Below are 13583 nucleotides of genomic sequence, written 5' to 3'. Positions count from 1 at the left end.
GATAGTTTCAAAGACTGAAGACAAAATCTGAGGCGGGGCAGGGTCTGTAGGGGAACCAGATTTAAGTTTCGTTATGATGGAAACCAAGCTAGTAGTATCCATCAGAGGAAATTTAACCAGAGAGGATTGAGTAAGGGAAAGTGACTCTGATGCGGTTGGGCTTGGGCTGGGATTAGGTGAGTTAGGAAAGGACCGGTAAATGTTTTGAATTTTGAAGAAAATGGCTAAGCTATTACAGCGAGTAAGAGAGCCATCCTGTGCCTGTGGTTTAGCAGCTACTTTAGTAAGAGATTTCACAATCCGGAAGATTTCCTTAGAGGAGTTTGCAGAGCTCATGATCTTATTTTCATAGAAAGAGGCTTGGGCTGCCCTAAACTCAGCCTTATAGCTTCTAATAGCTCCTCTGTATTCATTTTTGATAATGGCCGAATAATCTTTCCTCAATTGTCGTTCAATCCTTCTACAGGATTGCTTCATCTCCCTTAGTTTGGGAGAGAACCAAGGGGCAGTCTTCTGTCTGTTAATTATATGTTTTAATTTTTTTGGTAGCACTGCATCCAATGAACCCTGGATCCAGAGGTTAAAATTCTCATGTGCCTGGGTGGGGTTGGAGTCATTAGCAGGCTTAGTGCTTCCAAGGACTTGCTTCCAGGAGTCCATAGGAAGTTTCATCCAATTGCGTTCCTGTACCGAAGTTATATTAAGAGGGAGAGATGGAGTGGGTATTTCCCAAAGAACAGGGACCAAAAAATGGTCGGCCCATGGGAGAGCAGTAGGGACACCTACTCTCAATTCCATACAATTACTAAAGACCGGGTCCAGCAAGTGGCCTTTGTTATGAGTGGGGGTCAGTACTTTCTCCCTTAGCTGGAGTGCCAAAAAATTCTTAATTAGCTCACTAGCCGATGGATCGGAGGGGTCATCTAAATGGAGATTGAGATCGCCAAGTACCGTAAAATTAGAGGGGGTAGTAGACAAGGTAGCTACCATAGTCGGAATTGCATCAAGAAATTGTCTCGGATTACCAGGAGGGCGATAGATAAGAAGGCCTGAAAAGGTACTAGTCGGAGATACTTCAATGGCAAAGATAAGACTTTCGCAACCTTGTAGGGGATCTGCTGTAATGCGACAATTGAATTTATTATTAACTAAAATAGCTATACCTCCACCTCTCCCGGTCTTACGGTCCACCCCATAGATTGAGTGGCTAGCGGGGAGGGTTTGAGCAGTAATGGGCTCTGATTCAGTGTGTAGCCATGTCTCTGTCAAAAAGAGATCAGGTTTAAGATCTGACAGTAAAAAGGACAGTTCGGTAGTATGTTTTAGAAAAGATCTACAGTTTAGTAGAAACATCTTTAAAGAGGGTGGAGCATCCTTCATTGCTATCTGTTCAGAAGCTCGCTCGAGGGAAAAAACACAGTTTTTGCACTGTGTGTCACCATTAAATACATTAAGCATGTGACTACATCGCTCTGGAGGCGCGACTCTGAGCGAGTGAAGATACTGTGCCCCATAAATTGGGGAGGTTGTTTCCCCATATGGGCGGCCAGGGGGATTTGCCCCAGGCCCCGGCCGGGCGCGGACGGGCGCAGACGGGCTTGCCTTTGGCACGCCTCCGGCGCGCCTGCTTCGCGCGTCCGCTGCGCAAAGGAAAGTGCATGGATTTAAAAAGATATCAAAGCTCCTCCCCCTCCGGTCTGTAATCCGGAAGAGGGAAGTGAAATGAAATGCCAGAACTCCCTACACTGCTACGGGAAAACCCGAGGTGTACCGGGGAGTAACATGACAGAGCAGAGAGCGAGGTAGCAGGTACAATCAATTCAGTTTTAAAATTCTAGAAATAAACAACTTCTTATTCCTACAAACACGATAAAACAAGAAGATTAATTTCTTTTAAAAATTCGATCTACAGTCAGCACTTCAGCAATTCTATTTTTCTTTTTCAACTAAAAAGCTAAGCGCTTCTATTTCACATGCTATTTCACACGCTCTGATCACTAAGCTGCGCGCAAGAGTTAAATGCAAAAAGAACTATTGATGGACAGAATGCAGAACGATGTCATACATTCACCCCAGTACAGAAATCTGGGCCTAAATCCATCGTTTTTTTGCTCACCATGCCATTCCAGTTTGGACCCAGCCATATGCAAATCAGTCTTGACCCTGTGCCCAATGGGAACTGTCCAGCCCGAACTGCCAGGCCAGGTCCTCCCAGGACTGGAAACAAGCATCCTAGGACCGGTTTCGGGGTTTCACCCCTCTTCAGCCTAAGTTGGCAGGGTATGCCCAGACGTGGGTCTCTTGCTCACTTTGCCACTGGATTCATGATAGCCTGGCTGATGATGTTTATGAACCTGAAACCGGTCCCAGGATGCTTGTTTCTGGTACAGGGAAGACATGGCTTGGCAGTTCAGGCTGTACTGTTCCCATCACCACCCCCTTTTGTACCGCTTTGTTCGCCATAAGTTGGCAGGGTATGCTCAGACGTGAGTCCCTTGCTCACTTTGCTACTGGATTCAAGCAAGCCTGGCTGAAGACGGCTGAAATGCCAGAAACCGGTCCTAGCAAGCTTGTTTCCGGTCCAGGGAAGGCATGGCTTGGCAGTTCGGGCTGGACTGTTCCCATGAGGCACAGGGTCAGACTGATTTGCATATGGCCATGTCTGAACTGGGGTGGCAGAGTGGGATAAAGAACGGTGATGGATCAAAACCAGATCTGTTGACTGGGTGTGAGTGTTTGATTGGTTCTGATGCTCCGTCCATCACCACCCCCTTTTGTACCGTACTGTTCCCATGAGGCACAGGGTCAGACTGATTTGCAAATGGCCATGTCTGAACTGGGGTGGTAGAGTGAGTTAAAGAATGATGATGGATTAAGCCCAGATCAGTAGACTGGGGGTGAGTGTTTGATTTGCTCAAACGCTCCGTCCATCATCCCCTTTGGTATCGCTTTGTTCACCCTAAGTTGGCAGGGTATGCCCAGACGTGGGTCCCTTGCTCACTTTGCCACTGGATTCAAGATAGCCTGGCTGATGAGGGTTATGAACCCGAAACCGGTCCAGGGAAGACATGGCTTGGCAGTTCGGGCTGGACTATTCCCATGAGGCACAGGGTCAGACTGATTTGCATATGGCCATGTCTGAACTGGGGTGGTGGAGTGAGCTAAAGCATGATGATGGATTAAACCCAGATCAGTTGACTGGGGTGAGTGTTTGTTTTGCTCAAACACTCTGTCCATCATCCCCTTTGGTATCGCGTTGTTGGAGTTAGGCTGCGCCAACATATGTACAATCACTGCGACGAACCTCACGGACTTATAAATTCACTATACACTCTGCTTGCAGTACTTTAATGATACAGTCTCTACGTACGTACTTGTACAATGACCGAGACAAAGTTACATAACTAAAGTTTTCCCCCACTGTCAAAGAGCACTATGTAATGTGGTAGGGCCTGGGGCAGCATGTTGCATACATAATGAACACACGGACACAGATAGATAGTGGAACTGGGTACGGGCACGTGCGCTCGACTCCTTTTTATTACCAGGGTCACATGTCCAGTGACGTCTATGGTGGATGCGTGTGGGTGATTGTAAGCCAACCCTCCAGGAATGGTTGGTGCTGGCAACAAGTACAACAGTAATCATTGGATCAGACACATAGGTTCAATCATTAAGGGTCAATGATTTGTGCTCCACTAATGTACGGGTACCAGATATTAAATCATACAGAAAAGATTCTATCGTAAAGGGTTCATGACTTGTGATACACTGAGGTAGGATAGCAGATGTGAAATTATACACAAAATATTGTATCAGAAAGGGTGCATGAGTTCTGCTGTACTGAGATAGGGGCATCAGAAGCATTTAGCATCTGCGCAGCCAGCGATGATGCGTGGTGCGGGCGAGCCACAGATTCGCAACTCGATGTGAATTGTGAGCCCTGCTATCGCTAGTGTACATCGAAGGCAGTAGTCAGCACAGACATTGAGGAATGTTTTTAGTCACTTCCTCTTGACAAAGTTCGAGGACATAGAGTATAATCCTCTCTAATAAATAAATCATGTTTCAATTTAAATTGTGAGCTCTGCTGGCCGCAGTGTAGTGGTATGGAACAAAAGATGAAACATTAATGGAATACACTGAGGAAATCTTGGTTGTTCTGAGTACAGTTGTAAAGTACGGTATTCTGAAGCTAGAATCTGAACTGGTCGTTCATCATATCGTCTACCTTTTTCAGTAAGGAAGAGCTGTGGAAAACAACGAGCTTCCAAACTTGTTTCCCACACACCCGTGGGAGTTTGTTTTGCTTTTTTCATCTGGAACTATTCAATAGTATGTCCTATCAGTTCTTTTGAATGTAGAGGATGTATAGTATAATGTTCATAAATTTCTTCTTTTCTTGAATTGTCCACTTGAAATATGTGTTTCATCTTCTAAAGTCATTTCTTCTCCTTCTACATGTACAATTTTATAGTAAATATTGTTTTGTACCAGATATAATGTAGCCTTTTGGAATTTCGTGACATGTACTAACTCTTGCCATATTTTCCGACTCTTTGTGGGATCACCATTAACAAGAATGACTACAGGTTCAGTATCGTCTCTTTCTACACTAACAGTTTCAACATTTTTCTTAAAATCTAAAGGTAAATACACAACTCTTCCTTTTAAACCTCTGTTGAAGGCAGCTTACCTGTTTTAGGCTGCATACGAATTATAGCCTGAAAAGGGTGCACAGATTGTATAAGGATGGCCTTATATGTATTTAAATCTGTAAGTTTAGGAGGTATAGCAACTAATTCTAAGTCATTATGGACAGCTCCAGCTGGCATTTTGTTTTGTTCTAATTTATTGTAACAATATTTACAAATACGTTGTACAGTACGTAACTTAAAACGAGCTTCCACAAACAGATAAGCAGGAAATTCTCTGACTATCTTGAGAACCATCTCTAGCTATTTCATCTACAATAGTACTTTCTTGATTAATTTCTTCATTCAACATTTGGAGATAATTTGGAAAAATTGTATATTCAATGCTATCTTTACATGCATTGAAAGAATCTTCATAGCAGTCACAATCTCCAAGTAATTCCATTTCAGTCCGCCAAGGTTTGAAGAGTTGTAGAAGAGCTAAATAGAAAAACTCTCTTTTAACTGGAGTATCGCAACTTAGTTTCCTGTGATTAATCAGATTTCCTTTGGCATGCTTTAAAAAACATCCTTCAGATCCAATTACAGCATATTTTCCTTCATTTATATTTTCCTTAACATTAATGTACTTCGATTCTTCTGTTCTTTTTATATTATAAGTATTTTTGGGTTATTTTCGATTGATAGTATGCCTCACTGCTGACATAAAACTGTTCACTCTTCCTTGCGATGACTTATGGTGCACTGAGTTAGTAGTACCTTTGGCGCTCAGCGTGTACGTACCCTGCAATGATGTGTGGTGAAGGGGCCGCACTCGGACCAATGTCTTTTGTCTATTGAATTCTGCCTCAATAAGGCCACGTGGTGATGACTTATGGTGCACTGAGTTAGTAGTACCTTTGGCGCTCAGCGTGTACATACCCTGCGATGATGCGTGGTCTGGGAGGGCCGCACTCGGAGCAATGTTTTTTGTCTATTGAATTCTGCCTCAGTAAGGCCAGGTGGCGATGACTTATGGTGCACTGAGTTAGTAGTACCTTTGGCGCTCAGCGTGTACGTACCCTGTGATAATGCATGGTCTGGGAGGGCCGCACTCGGACCAATGTCTTTTGTCTATTGAATACTGCCTCAATAAGGCCACGTGGCGATGACTTATGGTGCACTAAGTTAGTAATACCTTTGACGCTCAGCGTGTACGTACCCTGCGATGATGCGTGGTCCGGGGGCTGCACTCGGAGCAATATCTTTTGTCTATTGAATTCTGTCTCAGTAAGGCCACGTGGTGATGACGTGTGGTGCACTTAGTTAGTGGCACCTGCAGCACTCAGCATGTGCGCACCCTGCGATGATGCGTGGTCCGAGAGGGCCGCACTGGGAGCAATGTATCTTCAGTACTGGACTGCGTCATCTGCAATCGCTACTCTATCTGAATTGTGATGCCTGCTGTCCGCAGTGTAGATCAAAGGCAGTAGTCTGTACAGACATAAGTCTGAGGTGCTGTGCTGCTGGGTTTGCAGGGGGCCTGTGTCAAAGAGACCCGCGGTCATGGTGGCAGCGACGTGGCAGGGTGAGGCCCGCCGCTCTGGCAGACTCGTTGGTCTTCACAGTTCACAAGTGAACCACGCCCAGAGCCCCGGCTTATTTATTCATACTCCTACGCTGGAGTGGCGTACGTTGGACCAGCCCACTACGCTTCCGCTTCCAGGGGAGGACAACACAGGTACATGTCCGAGATCTCCCCACTGCCTGAGGTAACATTGTTGCATCTATTGTGCACAACACTACAAGCACCAGCAGTATATGTTCAACATCACCGCTACACTTGGTATTGTGTGCATTATTATTATTGATGGATGAGTTGCATCCTTCACACAAATTTGCTTGCCATATCTGCCAACATTCAAGTATTGTGTGAATGAGGCACCATGCAGTTTTTGGAAGGTCCGCTGTCCTGTTCTGTACTGCCTCGGTGGTAGTAGGGAGGGGGGTGTTCCGGGGAGGGACATTCTGAGGCTGGTGGCACTGAGTGTTGTGGCCTTCATGGTTGTTTGAGCTGCGTGATCAGTAACTCTATGACATATGATGCGCTTCAGATGTGATTCTGGGCTGCAATCCCTTTCACATTGTAGGTAGTCGTCCTGGTTTACACCAGTAAAATGCAGATGTTAGATACCTACTGCAAACGTGGCTTATTCACTGTTTTTGGATCGTACCCCAGATTTGGCTGCTCGTTGAAAATATCAGAAACTGGTGGTTTTGTGTTAATTTTTGCACGGGGACATCTACTCTGTATATTATTACCATTAGTTGTTGTTTTAATTTGTGACAATTTTTTTTTGTGGAAGCTATTGCTGGAATATTGGGGGTTTAAAGAAGAAAATATTTCGAAATTAGCATTTAAAAAACCTTTGGAATTCACTGAAAAAAAAGTTTTCAGGGACGTTATAGTTAGTTGGACATTTCACTCATACAAAACCATAGAAATTCTGCCGTTATAGTTAGTTGAGCTAACTATAACTCGCGCCCCCGCAATGCACTGCTGATGACGTCACATATTACATCATTCATGACATGGTCAGTGACATCACTGATGACATCACTGATGACATCTCAAATGACATCACTGATTACATCATCCACGTGACAATCTGATGCACCTCCTCACACCCTAATATAACCTTTGATACACCCCCTGTAAAATACAGACTACCATTTTCAAAACCATTGACACACCAATACCAGTTATTACAAACACACTCACTAATTCCCAGGTCTACAGACACATGCACTCATTCATCCATACAACCATTTATACATGTAGTCACTGATCAATACAACACTATCATATGCACTCCTACATCTATACAGACACTCACACACCACCACTCATCCTAGTCAGTCATGCAAATAATCAATCACAGTTCCATTTAATCACCTACACAGTTATACACACACCACCTCATTTATTCATACAGATACTATCGCATACTTACTCTCTTATATAATCACTAATACAAGTATACATCATCCATACAGCTACTCCCACAATCACTGACTCTCACATATAGTCATTTATATACTCCAACTCTCACATACACTGCCTTTTACTTTTGTACTTACTTGGACATCTACCACTGAGACATCCAATCACTCACCAACACATCCATACACACACTCACTCACCCATAGAACTGTTTCCACATGCACTCTTAAAGTCATACACCCAGTCAATCAACCACTCACACATCTATGCACCGAGTCACACACCCCCCACCCAATCACACACACACTCAGTCTCCCATACAAATACTCAGGCAACTAATCAATAACCCATATCGACACCCGTGAAGCTACTGACCAACTGATGCAGCAGGTTATACAACAACAGACAGACTGATACAGACATTCACACAGTTTAGTTACTAACCCATGTATTCAGTAAGACACATTTAATCACTCACTTAAACAGTGAGTCACACACCTACTAAATCCTCCATCCAGACACTTATACATCCACTCATTCTTCAATACAGCTTGGTATTTATATAATACATATTTAAATTTTAAAGTAAAACCCATTCACTGGATGATGTCATCAGTGATTTCATCAGTGATGTCATTTGAGATGTCATCAGTGATGTCACTGACCATGTCATGAATGATGTCATCAGCAGTGCATTGCGGGGGCGCGAGTTATAATTAGCTCAAATAGCTATGACAGCGGAATTTCTATGGTTTTGTATGAGTGAAATGTCCAACTAACTATAACGTCCCTGAAACCTATGTTTTTTAGTGAATATATATATATATATGTATATATATATATATATATATATATATTACCTACTGGCGGTCGCCAGTAGGTAGTTATAGTTAGGACCACGTTTCCATAGGAAAACCTCAACATTCTATTTTGAATAACTTTGGCGCCGGTCGACGAATCCTCGCGAATTTCTCAAAATAGGTGGGGCGCTACGCTCCGCTCCTACCCTGAAAGTCTCGGGGGGATTCGTCAAGCGGGGGCTGAGATAAAAGGGGGGTCCCAAAACGCGTTTTTCCCATGCATTTTTCCATAGGACCTTTAGAACGAGCTACAGCCCGAACGGCTGAACAGAATTACTAGAAATTTGGCAGAGAGGTAGTCCCTAGGTCAAGGAAGTGCCTTTTGTAGGTTTGGTGTAAATCTGTTCAGTAGATTCTGAGAAAATAGCCTTTAAATCAATATATATATCTGAGCCCGCTTACGGTACGCTTACCGTACGCTTACGGTAAGCGTACGGTGGCGTGCGCGAGCGCGATTCTGATTGGCTCTTAGATCTTAGTAAACATTCGAATCGGCAGAAACCAGGAAGCGGCGTCCGCCATTTTGTCTACCGCACTGAGTGTTATGTATCAAACATGATGGCCAAAAACATGTTACGGGGATGTTTTGACAACTCCCTCTCACATAGTCATGTTGAGGGAGTCCCCAAACATCCCCCAAGAGCAAAAACGGCATTATTTTTTTTTCGGCAATTTCGCGGGGTACGCTTACCGTACGCTTACCGTAAGCGTACGGTAAAAAAATAAAAATAAAAAAAACACTATCCACACTTTCTCCACCCCTTGTGCAAATGGTGGCCGAAGGCCACCATTTGTGCATGTCTTATTAGAGCACAGAAAATTTTCCCAAAAAATTTCAACAGATTACCTATCACAAGGAAGCGCATAATATGTCCTCCATGTGCGCACGGTGCGCGAAGCGCATCGTGCGTACATGGCCCATCTAGCGTAACGTGGGCACGGCACTAACTGCGTAAAGTGGGTGCGCGGTGCGCGAAGCGCACCGCGTGCTCACTGTGCGCGCACGGTGCGCGAAGCGCACCGTGCGCGCACGGAACGAACTGCGTTAAGTGGGCGCGCACGCCACGAATGGCGTAAAGTCACTTAGCATTTAAAAAACCGTACAAATTCACTGAAAAAACCATAGGTTTCACACACGTTATAGTTAGGAATTAGCATTTAAAAAACCTTGCAAATTCACTGAAAAAACCATAGGTTTCACACATGTTATAGTTAGCGGAAATTTTACTGATAAAAAAACAATGAAATTGCCCCGTTATAGTTAGTGCTGGCAACTATAACTCACGCGACCGCAATCTTCTGCTGATGACATATGTGTCTTTATGAAAAAAAAATATTTGTAATATATGTATAGCTAAAAATGTATGGAAGAAGACATGGGCAAATAAGTGTCTAAATACAGTATTAGCATCAGCAGAGGATTGCGGTCGCGTGAGTTATAGTTGCCAGCACTAACTATAACGGGGCAATTTCATTGGTTTTTTATCAGTAAAATTTCCGCTAACTATAACATGTGTGAAACCTATGGTTTTTTCAGTGATATATATATATATATATATATATATATATATATATATATATATATTGTTTTTTAAATATGTATTTATTAGCATTTTTCACAAAAATCACGAGGCAAACAAAACAATGTTGCACATGCAATCAAACCCCTTAACATTCCTTTACTATTTCTTTCAGTCATGAGTCTCAAAAAGCCTGCTCCACCCCGGACTAATTCACCATATTTTTGACCATTTAATTATCCAAAATCCTTGTATACATTCCCCACCCTATCCACCTTATAAGTTACGGCAGCCCAGTGTCCGGAGCATCCATTATCTTTGCTACCATCTCCTGCCAGAACACTAGGTCCTCAGCCAACTTGTCATCCCTGCTTGGGCATTTCAGATGCTGCTCATCTGCCAGTGCCCACTCTAGTAAATCCTAGTTCCAAGCTGAGACCTCCGGCGCCAGGGTCGTCCACCAGCAAATAGTGATTTGTCGTCTCGCCAGGATCCCATTGTGCGCCAGCATCCGGATCAGGTTCACCCCGGTTATATGGGACCGTGTGCTAACCACCCCTGTCCAGACGTTCACCAGCCATGCAACTTACCATGTCTTTGCAAGATGCACTCCAAAGGCTGGCTGCATCTACCACACCTCGAAGAAACCCCAGAATATATTTTAGAAAGTTTTAATGGGGTCATAAAGGTTTTATACAAGGGAGTCCAGGTGATACTAGTCGAACCTCCTCACATGCTGTCTACCATTCAGTATTGGTAAGCTCCTCTGTAGAGTCTGTTCTCCACCTATCCCTTGCCCATGCCATTTCTACCCGCTATTTGCAAGTAGAGCTAAATGGAGGTATGAGAATAATCTCCAACGTCCTGCCCTGTTTCATCAGCTGTCTCATCGCTGTGTGTTCCTGCAGCTGTTCCGGAAATTTGGTCCAGAGCCCACTGGCCATGTGGACCAACCTGGCCTACTGTAGGAATTGTCCGGGCCTACACTGAACTGCGCCTGGACCAGTTCAAAAGAGATGAACCTCTTACTTAGATAGAGATCCCTTCTGGTCAGGCATTCGCACTCCTGTCATCTTGCAAAGGACATATCCCATACAAGAGTGAAGAACAGCCTCAAAGCCCATTAGGGCAGGTCTTCTGTGTATGGTGTCCCTTGCAGGACCAACTCCACCACTCTGTGCCAAACACCACCCATCTGCTGTAGTAAATATGGGAGACAGGCAGTGACCTTATTTCCCATCATGAGGACCTCTATTAAAGTATGCGGGTCATATGACCCTGCAATGAAATATGTTACCCATGTTGGGTCCACATTGAGCCACTGTACCACATGCTGTAGTTGGGTAGCCGCATATTACAAAAAAAGATCAGGTAGTCCTAGACCTCTATCCCTCCAGAGTTGTTTCAGCATGTTTTGCTGAACCCCTCTCTGTCCACCCACCCATAACAAGTGTCCCAGTTGTTTATCGAGTTGCGGGGAGGTGGAGGTGGGGACCAGGCACATTACATTCTGCAGCAAGTGCAAGCAACAGGAAGACCATTTAGAATCCAAAATCAGCCCCATCATGGACAACAGCAGAAACTTCCGGAATTCGACAGACTGAGCCAGCCCCCCCAACATCCTTCCTACATGAAGGACTTAGTTGGCCTCGGGACTTCATGTGATCCAAACCACAAGGTATCGGAACACGGCTCGTTGCCAGTGCAAACCCAATTCTCTGTGATAGCCCTGAATCTGCCTGTCCTAGTTTAGCCAGAGGAAACAGCTTGGATTTGGTTTTGTTTGTGTACAACCCTGGCACTGTTGTGAATCCACTCAGCTCCTCTAAAAACATCGGAATTGACTGCTCTGGGTCTGGGTCATCCACGTACAGTGTCACTGACCAGTTGAACACCCCCCAGCCTGAGCCTCATTTGCAAAATGCATGCCAGTGGCTGTCCTGCCAATGCAAAGTCTATGGGGGCAGATGGGAGCCCTCTCTTGTTCCCCGCCCCAACTCTCGGAATTCTGAGATCACACCCCAAGTGTGCACCTGTGCCAGTGGCCACACTTACAGGACCTGCACCCATTTTATGAAATTCCATATGCGGCAGGACTGACCACATATATTGCCTCCCTACCGTGTCGAATTCCGTTTCAGTATCGAGGCTTCCCACCATGTATTTATCAACTGCAGAGGCCTGCGTATGCATGATATGATTCAGACGCAGTAGGTTGTACACAGTAGGTTGTACATGGTGCTCCTCTCCGGGATAAACCCAGTATATTCTGAGTCTATCAGTGTCTGAACCATCCGCAGGAGTCTGCTGGCCAATGCTTTGCACAGCAGCTTAAGGTCTGTGTTAAGCATTGATAGGGACCTATAAGAGGAGAACTCAGCAGGATCCTTCTCTTCTTCAGGTTGTAACCAGTGTGGCTGGTGACATTTGAAAGCGGTGCAGCGTGAAGTTTCCTGATGTGGGGCCCTATGGCGAGGGAGGATAGCGAGCGAGCCCGACAGTTTTAAGGAGGCTTCAGAGTGGGAAAATGGTGCAAATTTGAGAAAGCAAGAAGGTTTATGAGTCAATTTGGAAATTGTAATTATGACATCAATAATGAGATTTCATATGAAAATAGCATAGGTAGCTGCATATTTAGCATAACCACAGTTCACCTCCTCACTGCAGTGTCGGATTGGTAACACGGGCACTCGGGCAATGCCCGAGGGTGCCGGCATCCAAATTCCAGCTGTGGGCTGCTTTTTTTAGCAGCCTGGGGGGCCAATTTTAGCGGTTTCTGCGTTGTTTGATGCCACCAGCGGGCCAGAGGGTGCCTGAGTGGCCTTTCTGGCAGCAGATGAGCGTCCATTACCTCCCTCTTATCAACGGCAGAGGTGTCACTCCCTTTCTCTCCCTGAGACAGCCCATTAATGTACGAGTATTGAGCGGGGGCAGGGGGCCTGAGCAAAAGTGGCCTCACTTATTTTCATGTGTGTTTCACCAGTGTAAACTAATCCGTGCATTTGTTTTTTACCCCCCCTTTTTTTAGAATCCATCTTTTTTATTACGTGGTTGCGAGATCAATTGTACACAGTTTAGCTGCCTACATCAGGTTGCCGGCAGAACGAAAAGCAATGAAAATGACACAGCATGTAGGTCTGCATCCCGGAGGACGACCCCACGCTCAGTTCAAGCAAAGGTAAAACGTGGAGCCATCTAGCAAAGAAACCACTTTTAGAAACACGTAAACAACAAAAACCACCTCCCCTCCCCCCAACCCACCCTCCCTCCGCATCAGTTCGAGCATGACCACCTACTACACACCACAGCCTCCAAGCAATGGACCATCATCTAGCTACTCCAGCCCTGGATACTCCAGGTGGCTCTAAGGGAATGAGCTGTAAGATTTGCAAATATTTCAGGCATGTTACCTCCCTCATGTCTCTAGTGAGAATCTGCAAGAACGGAGCCCACAGTTTAGCAAATTCCCTGCCTTTCCCATCTGCACTAAGCGACAGACGTTCCATAGCCAACTGCTGCCAAAGTCTAAGGATCCAATCACGGGGTTCCGGAGATACCAGGGGCC

Source organism: Triturus cristatus, chromosome 3_2, assembly GCF_964204655.1.
Source record: "Triturus cristatus chromosome 3_2, aTriCri1.1, whole genome shotgun sequence".
NCBI lineage: Eukaryota > Metazoa > Chordata > Amphibia > Caudata > Salamandridae > Triturus > Triturus cristatus.
The sequence above is the reverse complement of the archived record's forward strand: the minus strand, read 5'-3'. Positions refer to the sequence as shown.